At 35.4% G+C, this 20,040-nt stretch overlaps 1 long non-coding RNA gene across 1 annotated transcript in view; it reads left to right on the top strand.

The window, feature by feature from the left end:
* The first annotated feature begins 5,930 nt into the window (after positions 1-5,930).
* The window catches only part of LOC123379016, a 64,199-nt gene continuing 50,089 nt past the window's right edge, over positions 5,931-20,040 (top strand). Inside the window, exon 1 of the long non-coding RNA XR_006582911.1 lies at positions 5,931-6,056. This is a non-coding gene — a long non-coding RNA (uncharacterized LOC123379016). The remainder of the gene's footprint in view (positions 6,057-20,040) is intronic.

Here is a 20,040-nt window from a genome sequence, read left to right as displayed (position 1 = left end):
GTTTTCCTTCCCTTTCTATTCTGCAGGGTCTGTGCTGCTCTGGTGGATATTCAGTTACCCATTGCAAAGGGGTGTGGTTTGGTGTAGTCTGGACCCACCTGCACTATGGGCCCTAGGATTGATCCCTGAGGCCCTGCCTTGGTCGTGGTGGTTGGTGTCTGGGCAGGGGAGGAAATGGCAATCCCCCAGTCTGTTCTCCATGGACCCAGAGGCTGTCGACTCCATTTGAGTTGTCCTCAGTGTGCCTTTGGTGCAGATGGGGCAGTCCTCCTCACTGCACCAACTCCCCTGACCCTGCCCTTGACTAGGATTCAAAGTCTGCTCCTTGAACTCTGACACTGGGGAAGCTCCTCTCAAAGCAGCCAATATGTCATCTCAGCTGGCTTTGTCTGTACCTCAGCACTTCAGGGAGGATGACCTTCTCCTACTGGGGACTGAGAGCCACCGCCCTCCCCCTAGCCCCTGGGGTGGTGGTCACAGGCAGGCCTTGTCTTTTCCCACAGCACTCCAGGGAGGGGGCCACTTTCTCCTTTTGCAGACTGGGACCTAGGCCCAGCCATTGAGCCTGGTGGTGGCAGAAACAGGCAGGTTTTATACTATCAGGCAGCCCTCCAGGGAGGAAACCACTTTCTCCAACTGCAAACTGAGCCCTTGACCTACCACCACACCCAGGCCCCTGGCTCCCCTCCTCCAAGGCCCTTGGCTCCCCTCCTCCCCACATGCGCAAACAGGGAACCGGCCTCAGGCCAAAGAATGCCCCACAGTTAGAGATCGGATCCCTCTCATTCTCAGTCCAAGGTCTTTCTCCTGTCCATAAATGGTCCTGCACTTCCCTAGATGCTCTTTCTCTTACCTTTGTCTCTCCGCAGAAGGGGGTGCCCTTCAGTGCCCACAAGGCCTTTCTTTATCTCCCCTAGTTCAGTTGTCCACCTATCTTTTTTCCAGCTGCCCCCTTTTCTTCCTGGTAGATTCATTCTCTTTTCCTCCCAGGCTCTGGTGTTCAAAGTCCTTTGGCTTCTGCACTTATTTGTTTGAGAGAATGGGAAGTATGGATCCCCCTACTTCTCTACCATGCCGGCCCCTCCCTCTCTGTACCAGTCTGTAAGGGACAAATTTGACAATAGTTCCTTAAGTCAGTTTCAAAAACTGAGGCTTCAAATTATTTAGTATTTTAAGTAAGGTCATGCAACTAATAAGATTTCCAACATTTGAAATCAAGTTCTTTAATCCTGAATCCCAAATAATTTTTTACTACCACACCATACCACCTTTGTGGTGAATGCTGTTAAGTGGTAAGAAGCTCTCTAAAATTTCAGAGGAAATAACAGTAGCTTTCCTGTTCCATCAGGACTGTAGAAGCTCCATAATTAGACTTTCCCAGATCACTGACAAACATTTATTTCTAGTTTCAACAAACTAAAAAGAATATTAAGCACCTAAATACTTTAGGAAGAACCAAAAAATATATTCCCCTTAGGGAAAATGTTGGTAAGGCAATGTTTATAGAATTTATAATGCTACAAAAATATGTTAGGAATGATTTAACACTTGCATTTTGGTATGTAAAATTTAGTATAAATTATTTTATCACAAATCAAATAATTTCTGGGGCGCCTGGGTGGCTCAGTCGGTTGGGCATCCGACTTCAGCTCAGGTCACGATCTCGCGGTCTGTCAGTTCAAGCCCCGCGTCCGGCTCTGGGCTGATGGCTCAGAGCCTGGAGCCTGCTTCGATTCTGTGTCTCCCTCTCTCTCTGCCCCTCCCCTGTTCACGCTCTGTCTCTCTCTGTCTCAAAAATAAATAAAAAACGTTAAAAAATTAAAAAAAAACAAAACAAAACAAATAATTTCATTTTATTTTTCCCTAGTATCCAATATTCATGCTTCTTAATGCTCATCTTATAAACTCTGGCTGTTTCTTTATCACACCAAACTCATTCTGGTTCAAGGCCATTCTGTTTGCTTTTCTCTTTGCCTGGAGTCTTACTCCTGATCTTCATATTACTGATATGCTATATATTTCTTATGTCTGTTAGAATAGCAGTGCTTTGGAGAACTTTTTTTTTGATCACTTAATCTAAAATAATGTTCCTCCCCACCCACCCCCAGTCTACCCCTTGCTCTCATTTTTCTTCTTAATACTGCCTTTTGTTGGCATTATATATGTATTTCCCCCAGTGGCTGTTTGATGTCATTTTCCCCCACTAGAAGGTAAACTCCATGAGAACTGGAGAACTAGAGAACTCTCAGGAAACTAGAGATAGAGTTCATAATGCCCTTTCCCTAATGTTTTCCCTGATCTCTCCATTGGCCAGTGAACTGTGTAGCATTGTTTAGCACCTAGAAGGGCTTCAACCACTTAATTTCTGAATGAATGAATTAATGAATGAATGATGAAGCAGGTTTTGCCAAACAGTTCTCAATACTAGAGTGCCAAGAATTGTTAACACATCAGGTTTTTTTTTTAATTTTTTTTCAACGTTTATTTATTTTTTTTGGGACAGAGAGAGACAGAGCATGAACGGGGGAGGGGCAGAGAGAGAGGGAGACACAGAATCGGAAACAGGCTCCAGGCTCTGAGCCATCAGCCCAGAGCCTGACGAGGGGCTCAAACTCATGGACCGTGAGATCGTGACCTGGCTGAAGTCGGACGCTTAACCGACTGCGCCACCCAGGCGCCCCAACACATCAGTTTTGAATGAAGTCCTTTTACCTTTACGCTTCCATTCCAGTTTATGTCATTACTGCCATATTTTCTTCGTCATCCATTTTTATGATTCCAGTTTTAATCTAATTCAAATTGTGTATTCTTTCAAGCCTCAATATCCACTTTGTGAATGCCTCTTCAATCTTACCTTTGTCAGACTAGGTAAAATACTGTTTACTTCATACATATATGACCAAACTAACCTCACACTGGTAATTATATCGTGCTCTGATCCTTCTTAATTATATAATGGATGCCAGGCTTTCTCTTCTGACACATGAATCTAGCACTCTTGAATTGCTTAGTCTTTGCTGTTCCCACAATTATTCCCTACTACCCTTACTGTTGCTTTAATTATTGGCCTTGCTGTATCTCACCTTTGCATGTTTTACTTTCTGTACATAACCCATTTTTTTCCTCTTTCATTACATCTGTCATTGCTCCAGTATTCAATTCATAATGTTCTTCCACTGATGTTTCCCCTCTTAACTCCATTTTCCAATGTTCTCTCTTGAAACACACTATTTCACATCTGATAATATCTTGCCGATGTAGGTGGCAGAAGAACACACGTTTATTTATTGCTTAGTATTCTATCCTCCCTCTGAATCCTTAGCCATACTCCTTAGAAATATAAATGCATGCAGAGAAATTTAATCCAAACGCTGCTGTTTAAAAGTTATCAATTTGTGGGGCACCTGGGTGGCTCATTCCATTAAGCGTCTGACTTCCACTCAGGTCATGATCTTGCAGTTTGTGAGTTCGAACCCCATGTTGGGTTCTGAGAGCCTGGAACATGCTTTGGATTCTGTGTCTCCCTCTTTCTCTGCCCCTCCCTTGCTCACGCTCTGTCACTCCCTCTCAAAAATAAACATTAAAAAATTTAAAAAATAAAAAATAAAATAATTTGATTTTCCCACATTGCTCTGAATATAGTACCTGACTTTTATTGTCTCTGAAAGTTGGCAATGAACTATTTGTCCTTAAATGCAGTTTTCAGACATGGTGAAAATGTGGTACTGGAATGGTTATACCCTTCATTGTGTGATAGATAAGTAAAAAATAAGAAAAGTATAGAAAGTAGGACTAAGGAAAAGACTCATTAAATAGAGAGAAGGATGTATCTATATATTGTAAACATTTAAGTTTTAAACAATTTAAAGGATAACCACAAAAAAGGATAAAAGAAACTAAAAGTTTATGAGATTAATGTTTCTCTCTGAATACTTATCTGGCTGCAACAGATACTCAGTTTATATCTGCATAAAGCCATTCCTGTCAAATTGTGGTCAAACTTGTTCAACACCATGTATTATTAGGTTAACCTCTAAAGTACTGTGAAATAATTGCATCTCTGTGTAATATGAAATTCTAGTGAGTAGTGTTTGCTTAAACAGTCTAAACAAATTGACTAAAAAGAGACAAAATTAGAATAAAGATGGTAAACAGGCACAATAAAATTTGGAGGGGAAAGTAGATTCCTTGGCTGGTACTGGTTGTTGTTTTTGTTGTGAGATATGTAAGTCCAGGTCGTAATTAGAAACTTGAAATTAGTTTATTTCTTGGGGACACTGAATGAATATAATTGAAATCATGAGCTGCGTAACAAAAATGGACATGGAATGCAATGCTGTCATGATATAACAAACCAACAGTCAGAGTTTTCATCACAATAATAGGTAATTACATATCCTTTTAAAGGTTAGAATTTAATATTCTGTCAGTGGAAAAGGTCTGAAAAAGGAAGGTGACTAAATTTTTAAAATATGTGGCCGGTCCTATAATATTACTTATTCTTTATTTAATAAGGATTATATAACCATGATAATTTAAACCAATGAAATACTGGAACAAATTAAAAGTTACATAGTATTAAAAAAAAAAAGATCAAGAGTGCTAGGAAGGGATGTTTTCTTTGTGTCTTTTCAGGTGTATAGGCACAAATACTTCAACATTTTCCAAAGAAATTGATTAACTGTTAAAAACTATACTTTCTATTCACTTTTGAAATGGACTTCCACTTTTTAATTTTGAAAATAGCAGATATTCAGAAAAAATAAGGCTTTTGTAATTTGTCGACTGAAATGTAGAGTAATTGTTTTTTGCTCTTTTTCTCCCCTTACAACCCCACTTCTCCTTCTCCTTGTAGAACAACTACAACATATGGTTAGTTTCTGATGTATTCTGAGTACGGATAACATATTGTACTGTTTTGACCTTTTCAATATTCTGCACTTTAATTGGCTGCCCATTCTATATCTTCCCTACAGGTTAGTGGAACAGCAAGCAAGGGGAAAATGCATTGAGCAGCCAATCAAATCACAGAACATTGAAAAGGTCAAAGCTGTATAGTAGAATCCTGTAATTGACTGAATGTATGAGACATTAAAATTCTACCACATCCTTCTTATGACAAAGACTGTAATGAAACAGAAAATGGCACTGCATAAATCTGTTCATATGACAATCATTGTTCTGAGAATTGAGAACATAATTTTACACATTCCAATTGTAATTTAAAAAATTGCATTATTTTGGTATTCCACAGATTTTGTACTGGAGTTAAATTACACATAGTCAGCAGAACTGTTTATCTAACAGTGGATATCCAGTCCAACACAGAATTACGTATCAATCTTAAATTTAAATATGTCTACATTTATCAGAATCGAGAGAGACATCGTTAGCATAAAGAATGCTTTTCTCTTCTGCAGGACTCACTAAACTTACTTGAAGAAGTTAAAGAAACTTTTTAAAGAAGAAACATAAAACTAATGTGAAAGTTTTCCCCATTTTCTCAGAAGCGATCTTCATTGATGATAAAAACCAGACTCAGAATCCCCTACGATAAAGCTATGGAGCCTGAAGCTGGAAATATATTCTGTATCTGGTTCTTAGATTATAATCAAGGAAGACAGTTTTAGTCGGAGCATTGACCTAGAAGCCACATTTTAAGTGTCTCTCTTAGAATTTTTATTCCCTTGACTACACACATCTAGAGGTGATCAACTGGACGAGAGAGAGAGAAACAACACTCCAGAATTTCAACAAATGACATTGTAATGAATATTGGCATAATTCAGAAGAAACAAATGCAAAGCTTGCAATGAAGTGTTAAAGAGCATGAGATTTGTCACCTGTGGCCATGCTAATCATGTATAGTCATTAATAATAACTATTATATGGATGCATTTAAAAGAGGTCAGTGTGTTTATAACTTATTTTCAGCTGCTATATCATTTATTTGTTACCAGGTTGATTGGAAGAGTGTAGAAGAAAAATGGAAAATTTGTTTAGATATTTTACATTTCCTGAAGATGTCTTCTTATTTGAACCCTAGAGGTTTATGGGTAAGTGCAGAAATTGTTTCCTTTTTTTCTGGAAAATAGTATAGTTGCTTCCAAGCTTTCGATTTCTCAACCAGAATTATATTAGATATTTCATTTATTTGCATTAAAGATTTTTCATCTCAGTCTCATGTGGAAAATGCATATATGAATTTAGAAAGCTTAGATGCCAACTGTTTTTTTATTTTATTTTTTTACATTTATTTATTTTTGAGGGACAGAGAGAGACAGAGCACAAGTGGGGCAGGGGCAGAGAGAGAAGGAGACACAGAATCAGAAGCAGGCTCCAGGCTCTGAGCTGTCACAGCACAGAGCCTGACATGGGGTTCGAACTCACAAGCCGTGATATTATGACCTGAGCTGAAGTCAGACACTCAACCGACTGAGCCACCCAGGTGCCCCAATGCCAACTAATTATTTTAACATTAAACTTTCCAGGCCTTAAATATGGTTAGTTTTAGACATAATCAAATCAAGACTTATTTTTCTGATAATATTAATCGTATGTTTGGGGCTTTATTATTTTGTCAATTACAAAGTTACATGTACTGTGAGGTAACTCATTTTATTTCTCTGTAACTGAAATTCACTTGGCTTTTGAGATACTGTTTCCAATGATTTAGGAGTTCTGGGAGAGCCAGTTAATTTTTCTTTGTGTTAGGATTACCAGTCATTGGTTTTAGGATTGCACCCATTTCCTATTATATTCATATACTTTAAAGTGCCAGAATGGCAGTGTTAGTCACTGCCTTTGGGGAAATAGAATCTTATCCAGTATCATCCTCTGTCCTCCTGAGCATCCCTGCAGCATATCTTGTTCAAATAATATTTTGGGTTGAGTTTATCGGCTTTTGTGACAGATATCAGCGAACACCTGTCATGGCCCCTCTTCATGACGTCTGAATACCTTGCTTATTCCTTATCTTAATCCCTTGCTTTTTGTATCCAACATCATGCTTTTAGTCATTTTGAGTAAATGGGTGCTGGGAGAGTCAGGGAAATTTTTGGAAAATCTTCTCTAATACAATGACAATCTCTATAGAGCTTTTCTTCTGTTCGTTAATTCAAACATTTTCTTCAAACTCATGACCTACGCACCATATTTTTATGAAATACCAAGTAAGTTTATGGCTTTTCTGGTTAAAATCCTAGATATTATATTCAGATAAATTCTTCATTCTCTTAAAATATATAATACTTATATTAGGGTTTTCTCTTTCCTGTGTTCCAGTTTATCAACCAAAATCTTAATGTCAGTCAACAGTTACTCTCTTCTACATTATTGTTCAGCATAAAAACTTCATATTTTATGTTTTCCAGATCTAGTTCTGATTTAAAAAGCCAAGGATAAAAATTACAAATTATTTCTGTGTTTTGGAAGCCTGGCTTTTACAAATGAAGAGCATTTTGATGTTCAGGTTGTCTCTGATAGTTGATAGTTATTTTGAAAACTAAAAGCCACAGCACAATTTACACGGTTTATTCAATAACCACCTTAAGTATTATATATATAAAAGGGAAAAGGTTAATAATGGATAGATTAAAAATGACTTGAATGACATATCAATCGAATTAATGCAAATTTGATCTTGTTAGATTCTGATTCAAATAAAGAAGCTACAAAAATTATTGAGACATTTCAGCAAATTTCAATGTGAACTGAATGTTTTATGATATTAAAATAACTTTTAGATATTATTATTATTATTATTATTATTATTATTATTATTATACGGTGGGGTGACTGGGTGGCTCAGTCAGTTAAGAATCTGACTTTGGCTCAGGTCATGATCTCACGGTTTGTGAGTTCGAGCCCCACGTTGGGCTCTGTGCTGACAGCTCAGAACCTGGAGCCTGTTTTGGATTCTGTGTCTCCCTCTCTCTCTCTCTCTCTCTCTCTCCTTCCCCTACTCACGCTCTCTCTCTCTCTCTCTCAAAAATAAATAAACATTAATGAAACAAATATATTTTTATCATATGTCTACCTTAAAGAAAAAGCATCTGTTATTCATAAATATATGTTAAATATTTTCAGGTTAAATGACATTATTCTGAGATTTTTCTGTTAAATAAGGTCTAGAAAAAGATAAAAATAAAAATATGTGTATGGTGGGTAGGGGAATAGGTGAACACGATTGTCCAAAAGATTGCTATTTACTACTACTTGATAATGGATACATGGGAATTTATTATTTTGTCTTACTCTTTTGATATTAACATTTATACTATATATATTTTTTAAATTTACTTCTGGTATTGGTAGAGTAACTTATCCTAAATATTTTTATGAGAATGATAAACTTTTACTCTTTTTTGAAAAAATGCTACCTGAAGGCAGTACAGGTTGATGAAAAGCAGGAAGAAACTTAAGATACAGCCTTTGAAAGAAGGGAAAAATGTCATGAGATCTATATTTGATTGACTTTTTTTCCATTGATGGCACACCCAAGACAGTGAAACACGATGGGAACATAACTCAAGTAGTAAATTGCAGCCTTATGGGGTCAGAGTTTAGGGATCCAGTGTTCCTAAGAGGGAAGCCCCCATCTGAATACAAACTCTCATCTATACTTGGTTGACTACTGACGTGTTCCTGTGAGGTTTGTGACTCCAAGAAACCTAAGAGAAAACACTTGTAAGGCAAAACAAACAAACAAACAAATAAGTAAATAAATGGAAAATTTCAGCAACTGAGTACTATATTAGATACAAGTTTAGTATTCAAGTTCTCTTACGTTGGATACATTGGACTTTCTATTAAAATGTCTGATAGGCCTTAGAAATATTAACCAGATTTCAGAAATGAGATCTGAACACCAGTTCTAAGGATAATATCAAAACATTTTCCCTAACAAAGAATAAAAACAAGCATTTAGTGAACTAAAGCGATCCATTTATTAGATGACTGCCTGGCTGGAAAATTTTCAACATTCTTTGAGCAACAATGGCCAGTATACAATAAAGAAAGCAATAGAAATGGAAATGAAATAGAAAATGTAATTAATAATAAAGAGATAGAACTATTCATAGAGGTAGAACCATAGATAACCCAGATGTTGGAATTAGTACAATGTCTGTACAAAAATTGATGAATTTGCTGAGGATTTTATGGGATAATTGTATGCTACAGTTAAAGATATGGCAAATATCAGGGAAAATGTAAAAAATCTCTAACAAAAAGAAATTCTAGAAATAAAAATGCTGTTTCTGAAATAAAGCATTTATTACATGGCACGTAGAACCAAAGGTGCAATGCACAAGGAAAAGTGAACTTTAAAAAGAGAACAGAAATGATGTAAACTAAAATATAAAGAAAAAACAGAATATGAATAAAAGATCATAACCTCAGTGAAATGTAGGACAGTATCAAGCATTCTAATTGTGTCATTCAAGCTCGTAGAGAAAGAAAAGAGAGAATATAAAAAGACGTCTAATGTACTGCTGGTTGAACATTTGTCAATTTTGGCTAAAATATTAACTCATGGACTCAGGAAGGTTTCATGGATTCAGCCTCAATCAGGCTAAATACTAAGGAAGCAATATTTAGAAATTTTGTAGGCAAACTATTGAAAACTAACAGTAAATGTTAAGAATGTTAAGGGCCAAGTAAAAGAAAGATACTATGTGAGAGAAACAATAAAGAATGGTAAAAATTTTTAATTAAACTATTGAGGCAATGAAGAAACCCAAAAGTCTGGCTAGGATTTGATATCTCACAAAACTCTCCTTTGAAAATAAGGCAAAAACATTTTTAAATGTTTTTAAACTGAGAGAATTATTCTAGTTGAGAGAATTATTCTTCAGCACATACTGCCGTAGAATTGGTAAAAGAAACCCATCTGGCTGAATAACTGCATTACATGTAATGGATTAAGCTGTTTGATTATGAGGCAGTGGTTGCCAAACTAGATAAAAAAGCAAATTTGATTATATAATATTTATAAGACAAGCACATTTTTTAAATATTGCTAAGGTAAAATTGGTATATAACATTGTATGAGTTTCAGTTATACAACATATAAATTTTATCTGTGTGTACACTACAAAGTGATCACCACAATAAGTCTAGTTACCATCCATTACCATATAATTCGCTGCTGTTACCCATTTCATCGCATGACTTATTTATAACTGGAAGTTTGTAGCTCTTGACCCGCTTAACGCTTTTCACCACCCTCCAACTCTCTTGCCTTTGGATAACCACTAGTCTATTTTCTGTATCTCTGAGGTTGGTTTTGTTTTGTTTGTTCTTTTGCTTTTGTTTTTGTAGACCCACATATGAATGAAACTATATTGTCTTTCCATGTCTGACTTAGCTTAATACCCAGGTCCATCCATGCTCTGAGGAATGACAAGGTTTTCCTTTTGTATGGATGAATAGTGTTCCTGTGTGTGTGTGTGTGTGTGTGTGTGTGTGTGTGTGTGTGTACATTTTCTTTATCCATTCATCCATCAGTAGACACCTACATTGTTTTCATATTTTGGCTGTTATAAATAATTCCACAGTGAACATAAGGGTGTATATATCTTTTCAAAATAATATTTTTTCTTTCTTTTGATAAACATTCAGAAATGGAGTAGCTGGATTACATGGTAATTCTATTTTTGTATTTTTAATATTTTTGAAGAAACTCCATACTGTTTTCCATAATGGCCACACCAATTTATATTCCCACCCATAGTGCACAGGGGTGCCTTTTTCTTCACATCCTATCCAGCAAATTTTTGTCTTTTGGATAATAGCCATTCTATTTAATAGTTTCAGTGCAATCCTTATCAAGATCCCAGTGGCATTTTTCACAGAAGTAGAACAAATAATATTTTAATTTATATGGACCCACAAAATCCCCTGAATAGCCAGGGCAATCATGAGACATAACAAAGTTGGAGTTATCATGCTTTCTGATTTTAAATTGTACTACAAAGTTATAATTTAAACATTTACTAATCAAATCAACATGGTACTGGCATAAAAACAGACACATAGATCAATGGAACAGAATAGAGACTTAGAAATCAACTCACACATGTATGGTCAATTAATTTATGACAGAGGAGCCAAGAGTATACAATGAGGAAGGTACAGTCTCTTCAATAAATGGTGCTGGGAAAATTGGAGAGACACATGAAAAAAAAAATGAATCACACTGTCTTACACCATACACAAAAATTAACACAAAAGGAATTAAAGACTTGAATTTAAGACCTGAAATCATAAAACTTCTAGAAGAGAACGTAGGCAGTATGCTCCTTGACATGGATCTTGATGTTGAATATTTGGTTGTGTTTCCAAAAGCAAAAATAAACAAATGAGATTACATCAAACTAAAAAGCTTCTGCACAGCATAGGAAATTAAAAACAAAATGAAAAGGCAGCCTCCTGAATGGGAGAAAGTATTTATAAATCATATATCCAACAAGGGGTTAATATCTGAAGTATATAAAGAAGCAACTCAAATGCAAAAAAAAAATCCAATGAAAAAAGTGGGCAAAGAATCTGCATAGACATTTTTACAAAGAAAATGACATACAGATGGCAAGAGGCACATTAAGAGACGTTCAACTTCACTAATTATCAGAAAAATGCAAATCAAACTACAATGAGATAGCACATCTTGCCTATTAAAATGGCTGTTATCAAAAAGACAAAAAAAGCAAGTGCTGGAGAGGATGTGGAGAGGCACTTTAATTATAAAAGCCTGAGTTGAAAATAAAAGGATACAGGTGTGCTTGGGTGACTCAGTTAAGCATCCTCTTGATTTCAGCTCAGGTCATGATCTCAAGGTTCATGAGATCAGGCCCCCCTTTGGGCTCTGCACTGATAGCGGGGAGCCTGCTTGGGATTCACTCTCTCCTGTCTCTATTCCCTTTCCTCCACTCAAATGTGCATTCTCTCTCAAAATAAATAAACACTAAAAAAAGGAAAGGATACAAATATAAAAATGTAAGAAATTTGACTGCATATAAGATAAAACTGACTTGAATACAAGGTATATAGCTAAAAATTTAGAAAGGAGTTTAGGTCACACATATCCCAGTGACAAAGGGAACAAGAAAATTTAACAAACCCAGAACTGGGTGTCTTGGTGAAAGTCCATGAGATCCTAGACATCCTTACATTAATCAGAATTCAAACCTCACTGTCATTATGGCAAGTAAGTTTCCAGGTGTCCAGAGCTATCTGAAGACAGAATAAAAAAACGAGGAGAGGGGTAGATGCTTGAACTGATTCAAGTTACCTGAAATAAATTAAATTATAATTAAGAATACTCTAACTTACTTTAAAAGGCCAATATTTTGCCCTCACATCAACAGAAATAAGATCTTATAAAGAAGTTTAATTCAGTAACAGAAAAACAAGGTTTCATTTCCTACTTCTGAATTCTAGAATGTAATTTCTATATAGTCCAAATATGTATACTTTTTCAAGTATCATTTTTATTTTAAACACATTTCAATTTTCAGAAAATCGCAGATAGCACAGGAGTTCCCATATACCCTGTAATCAGATTCCCTTATAATTAAGACCTCATGTAGGTATGAAAGAAAAGTCCATTGCCCAAATGGAAGAGGTAATTGCTTGTCAACCACAATATAAAATCTGAGCTATAAAATCTGTTTGAGAATAAGTCTTACAGAAGGATTAGACCAAGGCCTTCACACCAATTATCAAAAACTCTGAATGGACTAAATGTATTTCAGAGGAAAGATCCAACTCATTTTGTGGCACCTTTTAGTTATATAAAATCTTTAAAGATAATATGTGTGTATCATTAAAACCTGATATGCTGAACTAAAGTTCATTGAGAGAAGGAGAAGAGAGTATGTGTGAGAGAGAGAACATCTATAGCACATCACCCAGAAACCTTGGATTTTGAACCTGATAGCATGAATGAACATTACAAAGGCAGATTGTGGTTGTTATGGGGCTGTTCAGAAAAAATCCTGACACATGATACGATTATATATCCCTGTTCCCCTTTGAAAGAAAGTGTGGCCACCTGACTAGGTTTGACCTATATAATGCGAATGAAAGTGATGAATAATACTTCCAGGTGGAAGCTTTAAGAGCCAGTATGCAATTCACCATTTTCCCTTTCCCTTCTTAGGTGACTCTGAATTATAGATTGAGATTGAACATCTGTCATCTTGGGTCTCTGAGTGACTATGATCTGAGGTTTACAGAAATTTTAAGTAAAATACCCAAGGCCACACAATCTGTTACAGTACAAAGGTGGGAATGAAACATTTGCCTCTTGTCATAGTAAAAGTCTGTGTTCTTAACCATACTATTACAACAGAAAAAAATACACAAAGCAAAGGAGTAGCAATTCACAGAGGAGAATAAATACAATTGGTCCAAAATATATAAAAATATTTATTTCAGAAAAAAACAAAATGAATATTTAGGAAAAATAATAGGTCATGGTGTTACCTATTGCTATGTATACATACACAATCACACAAAAAGTGCAATGTTCGAGATAATGCAGTTTACAGCAACTGTCATGCATTGTATATGGTATTATGTTAATATGCTCTTTATGGAGAGTAATTTGACAGTATATGCTTAATGCCTTGATAATGTGCACTCCCACAGATCTAGCAATGACAGTTCAAGGAAATTATCTTTAACAGATAATTTCACTAGCACACAAATCTTAATGTATATGGATGTATAAAATGCTTTGTGACTTCCAATATAGTCGTGTCAAAATTCTATACACAGAATACAATGTTATCTCATGTTTGGAAGATAATTAGAATGACCCCTAATGTTGGGCTGGCTATATATCATATATTCAATATATATATTTTCCCTTGTGAGAAATATTCTGACCCTCTCCCAAAGAATATCAGACTAATAAAGTCTTATTCAGTTATGGCATCAAGCTCAAAGGTAAAGGCGCCCTATAGTTTCCTTGCGAGTTTCAGATTTGGCTTTAGGCTCTATACCCAGTAGAATTCTTCCTTTTCTAAATCTTCCTTCAACACATATGAAGGGAGTGTTGGATCATATACCATTTTTGGTTTATTATGCCAAAAATTGTTTAAGGGTAAGGGTCATTTTAGGTCTTAGGCGGTTTTGCTTTTTATTCCCTACTTGTGATTTCTTTAGTGGCACACCTCTCATGTACTTGGTAGGTTTTCCATCTGTTTAACTTAAATCATTTCCATGAGCATACACACTTTCATATTTTTGAGTCTTGTTTTTGAATTTTTGATAATCTGTGTTTTCTTGACCCTGTGACTTTTTTTTTGCATTTTCTGTAATTTCTGTTTTACTGACCTTGTGTCATTCCTTCTCTGAAATTAGATTGCTAACTTGAGCCTATAAGACCTTTATTATTATAAAATTTAGTTGTATTTTTTTCTTCTTGTTTGACATAAACATTTAAAAGATTTTACTTAATACCTCACCCATAGTTGGGCCTTTACTCTCAAGAGTATTACTCAGTTTTTAAGAATGAATGAATGGTTTTACTCTTAATTTCACTCTTATATTGGGCTTTCATGGTTCAATTTTTTTTTCAAATTTTTCTCTTCCTAAATCCGTTTAAAATAACTGAATTTTCTAATATTTCAAGGCTGTGAATTTCTGGAAATCAGGTGAATTCCTTTCTTTTCTGCTATAAAGTAGATGATTCCTTTCTAAATCAATCTGTTTATAATAATTCCTATAATAACTAACAACCAATATCCATTTTCTACCTTGCCCCAATAGAGATGAACAGTTATGAAGTAAATCATCTGTAATTATATATAGGGCATTTGAGAGGAAGGGTAGACTATTAATAGTAATGCTGGGCAGTAGATACAAACTGGGACTATACTGAACAAACAAATTCACTCTAATTATCTGCTGTACAAATCATGGCAGATGAGTTTTGCAAAATATGTTTCTATTATATAACCAGTATCAACATCTTCCTTTGTTTCAAATACCATTTTTTAACTGTCTGTGAAACAATTCTAAATTTTTGTTATAGCAGCATGTAAATTCTGTACATTACATTCTATATGACAACATGGGCTAGTTTCTGTTGTGGTTTAAAAATAAATGCTAAAATGTATTGTAGTTTAATGCAATGTAATTATATTTGTCTAATATGCTTCTTATCACACTCTGGGTTGGCAGCATATCCCTGCCCACTTTGGAGCCTGTTATGGACTGAATTATGCCTCCCAAAATTAATATGTTGAAGTTCTAAGCCCTCATATAACTCAGAATATAAATGTATTTGAGGATAGGGCCTTCAAAGAGGAAATTAAGATTAAATGAGTTCATATAGGTGGGTCTTAATGCAATAGAACTGGTGTTTTTTTAAGAAGAAGGGACATGAGGAATATGAGTTCACAGATGACCATTTGAAGAGGTAGCCAGAACATGGCCATCTGCAAGGCAAGAAGAGAGGCCTCAGGAGAACCCAAACCTGTGGACACCTTGATCTTAAAGTTCCAGCCTTCAAAAGTGTGAGAGAAATTAATTTCTGTTAAGCCAATCCAAATCTCTTATTATTTATGGCAGTCCTAGTAAACAGACTCAAGGAACCAGGTGTTGAATGCCCTATCAGAATATGGATGTTCATGGCCACTTGGGCAGAATGAATCATGATAAATTACACACTTACTATAAAAAGGTGTAACCAGGAAATTTTATATCTATATTTTTTTCACATTTAATTGGCAAAACACTTCACATGGCTACACATGATACTTCCTTGTTCCAGTTCTGCATGTAAGTAAGGAACTTGGAAGTCATCACTCTGTCCTAACAAAGAGTACAAAGCTGAGCCTAGTGGTTCAGTTGGTTAAGCATCTCATTTTGTCTCAGGTCATAATCTCATGGCTCATGAGTTCAGGCCCCATGTTGGGCTCTGTGCTGACAGCTGAGACCTCAGGGCCTGGAGCCTGCTTCAGGTTCTTTCTCCGTCTCTCTGTCTGCCCCTCACCCACTCACACTCTGTCTCTCTCTCAAAAAAATAAATAAAACATTAAAAAACAACAATGCTGAACAGACTGAAAAATCAACAGCTCTTTTTGGATACATAAAAAAGGGAGGGGCAAACTGCTGCCTTTCTCTAATCTTGGGGATTAGAGAGACAGAGAAGCAAATTCAAGGAGTCCTGGCTCACTAGAGCAGATACATAGAACAGAAACCACCACAAGAAATAGTGCGAGGGTAGGGAAACCTGAACTGTGATTGACAAATTGATGGAGACTCCCTGTGGCCAAGTCTGAGGTTTAAAATCTCCAGGGATACCCAGTCATAGGAGAGGTCTCATAATATTAGAGGTTTGCCTCCGGGAACTCAACCAGCTTCCCATAGTAGATATCTGAAAAAAGTCCCCTCCTGCATTCAGCAGGGGGAAGGGTAAAAGAACGATTTTGAAATATGCCAGAGCATTTTGTTCTCTTTAACAAGGTGTGAACTCAGGGGAAATTAGTGAACTTAAAGCCTAAATTGCTGATGCATTATACAATTGACATGGCGACACTTAACTTCAAGAGGTTAGAGAAATGCAGTCCTGTCATGTGCGCCAACCCCCCGCCCCCCCCCCCCCCGCAAAAGAACTGAAATATCAGTGAGTAGTTCTAATGAGACTTGTAAAATCACTTGCGGTATTACCTTGGGACTGATAAGGCTATATATTTACATCCATTATGCTCTGTGCAGACCACCCTATAACTTTTATCTTACTGTTTTCTTTATTATAATTATTATCCCCAACTAGGTTATAAACTTTTTAAGTCACAGTATATAGATTTTTTTCCTTTTTTAATATATATAATCTCTGATATGAAGTAGAATGCAAGTCATGGTTCAAAGTATGTGCTCAAGAGTTGCTGTTTAAATAATGGCCTGCCTAATTTTTTTCCCCAACCATTGTAACTATATACCATTTTAGCAAATTATAACATATAGTCACTCTCATTATCTGCCTTCCAAAATATCACAGTTCAAATTAATTAAATTACATTAAATATTTTGCAGTGAATGAACAATATATAGCATGGATTACCATCTTTCTAGTTTCCAACAATAGTTTTCTCATTGCTTTCTGCCTGAATGTTCAACCAATATGACTTATTATATAACTGTTGAAAATGTCAGGCAGGTCTTTATAAATCTATAGAAATCTGTGTACACTTAACCTCAGTCATACTCCATGTACCTATTTTCATGACCTCTTTTTTTCTAAGTCCCTGGTGACTTAGTTCATTGGGAAGTATAACGGGAGTCTGGTCTCTTTGCATCCTTAAGATGAGCTACCATGAATTATCCTTTTATTGCAAAGTGTGCACAACATTGTTTCTTTTGTTTTATCTGAAGTAATTTCAGTAGGTAACATAAATAGAAATGGGTTGCTGTCCAAATGTGATCAACATGGAGCAGAAGGAAGAGGATGTAACAAGAATATACAATATGTAAACTTAACTGGAAATGAAGCATACCCATATACCTGGAATTGAAGGTGACTATGTGATCAGTTCCTTCATCTCACACCCTAGTAACTCTAGTGAATATTAGAATGAGAGCCCAAGATAATTTTATCTGAATTTTAAAGAATGAAACTCCAGCAGTTATCTACTTTATATTTGTCATCTCTGTCCTACAAAACCTGAACTTTAGAATAAGTTGTTTAAGATAGAGACAAGAGTAGGGGCGCCTGGGTGGCTCAGTCGGTTAAGCATCTGACTTCAGCTCAGGTCATGATCTTGCAGTCCGTGAGTTCGAGCCCTGCGTCAGGCTCTGGGCTGATGGCTCAGAGCCTGGAGCCTGCTTCCCATTCTGTGTCTCCCTCTCTCTCTGCCCCTCCCCTGTTCATGCTCTGTCTCTCTCTGTCTCAAAAATAAATAAACGTTAAAAAAAAAAGATAGAGACAAGAGTATACTTACTTGTAGATGCATATAACCCTTGTGCTACTCTGATTTTAAGCATTATGCCTTCCAGGTTTTTCATTTGAGTATATAAGCTGACTGTTTTGGCTCAGCTAATTAATTGAGAGTACAGGATGTTGAGTACTAGAATTATTATTTAATTGTACTGACTTTAAGGTCCTCGAAGGAAGATTATGTGTCTTACGTTTCCTTTGTATCTACACAATGCTGACTATATCAACATCGCTCAATACGCCCTGGTATGTAAATACATTAATAAATGAAATATTTATCTTTAACATTCTGGAGATGATATAATAACCCCAAGTGAAATATTTTATGTCCTAAAATAGGCCAGGTATTTGGGAACAGGAAGAAACTGATGGAGGCCTGATTTTTTGATGGCAGGGAAAACTGATATCCCTACCTTTGCATCGAGTTCTAGTTGGATAGTAAGTTACATGAATTTCACTTGGTGTCTGCTGCCCCAAATAATTTAAATTGGTCAAAGATGAGTCTTGATTAAAAGGAATATATCCTAAGTTTTCTGATAAAAGAAAAAATGAAGACTTTGTCTTATAAAAATTCTGAAATTAGTCCTCAGTAAAATCTGATATTCCTAAATATTCTAGGTTCCCTCTCCCAGACTTACTTTTTTTTCAGATCTCTTGGGTAAATTTTAGTAATTTCAATCATTCCTTGGTCTGAGAAATAGAAATCACAGATTTAAACCACAGTGATTATAAAGGATGGTTATTACCCTTTCTGTACATCGGAAAACCCTATAAGTAAGTTCCTTGTATAATAATGAGGTGGAACAGATCACTTTATGCTCTGAATGAATGTTTTAGTTAAGAAAACAGTTACCTTATAACCGTGTTTAAATTATCTTCTAAAGAGATATTAATTTTCAGTGAAAAATACTTAATACAATTCCAAAAGAAATTTTTCAACAATACACTACATGCATTGGTTTTAAAAACTTCTCAGAATTAGTACTGATTTTCTCAGACTTCTGTGCTAAAGGAGTGGCTAACACAAAAATGCTGTATCATATTGCCAAATATGTGTTTATTTTCTATTTATGGGGATATTTGTTTTTTTTTAAACCAAATTCTTTGGGAAAAGAATGGATAGTTTAGAAATATGCCAACATGTCAGAATAGGCTTAAATTGTATTTTTTCCCCTATAAAGTTATCTTAGACTTTTAAAGTTCAAAATATATTTCTAGTATTTTTATATAATTATAAAAAATGGACATTTACACTAAATTGGAATTTTCCTAAATAGTTATTTTAAAGAATAGTCTTGTCAATTCTTAAGGATAAAAACTGGCATGTTTTGAGGATCTTATATTCTATTAAAGGGCAATAAATCATGCTTGCTTATGGTGCCATAAATTTTTCCCCCAATGCTGAATCACTTCCAGTGTGATATTTCTACTTGAATTGCATTTTTATATTATTTAGTAACATTACAGTATCCTTTTTTAAAAATTATTATTGACTTGCTTCAGGCCACAGAAAGATGAGTCCAACAAGATTTAAAGAAAATATGATTCTGAGTTTTAAAAGCCTACTTCGACTTTCTGAAAGCTTGTCAAAGATTTACCATTTTGTCTATGCCCTTTTCTCTGTACTAAACAATAATCCTTTCAAGTAGTGCCTGCCCCAGGATAGATAAGCCTGATTAACTTCCATATGAAGTTTTATTAAAGTTTTTTGGGGGGAGGGTTGTTATATGTTTTTATTTTTGTTTTGTTTAGATCCAGGCTCTTCTCCATGATGCTTATATCAGTGCTGTACCCTTCAAGCTATTTCATTTTTTGTTGTTGTTTTCTTGTTGTTAACATAGGATTGCTGTGTTTTGTTTTGGTTTGTTTTTCAGTAACCTTAATAGCCTAAAGAATCTATCTCACATTCCTTATTTCCTACTTGGTGAATTATTTTAAAAATCTTAGTATTCTAATTTTCCTTTATTTAGTTATATGATGCTATTTCTTAATAGAAATGATCAAAATTATCATTGGAAATAAATACCTATTAGTCATCTACATGATATGACTTTCCATTTTCCGGAGAGATGAACTATTCTTGTTATTCT

This window comes from Felis catus, chromosome A1 (assembly GCF_018350175.1).
Source record: "Felis catus isolate Fca126 chromosome A1, F.catus_Fca126_mat1.0, whole genome shotgun sequence".
NCBI classification, from domain to species: domain Eukaryota; kingdom Metazoa; phylum Chordata; class Mammalia; order Carnivora; family Felidae; genus Felis; species Felis catus.
Note: the sequence above shows the minus strand (reverse complement) of the source record. Positions and strands in the feature narration are given on the sequence as shown.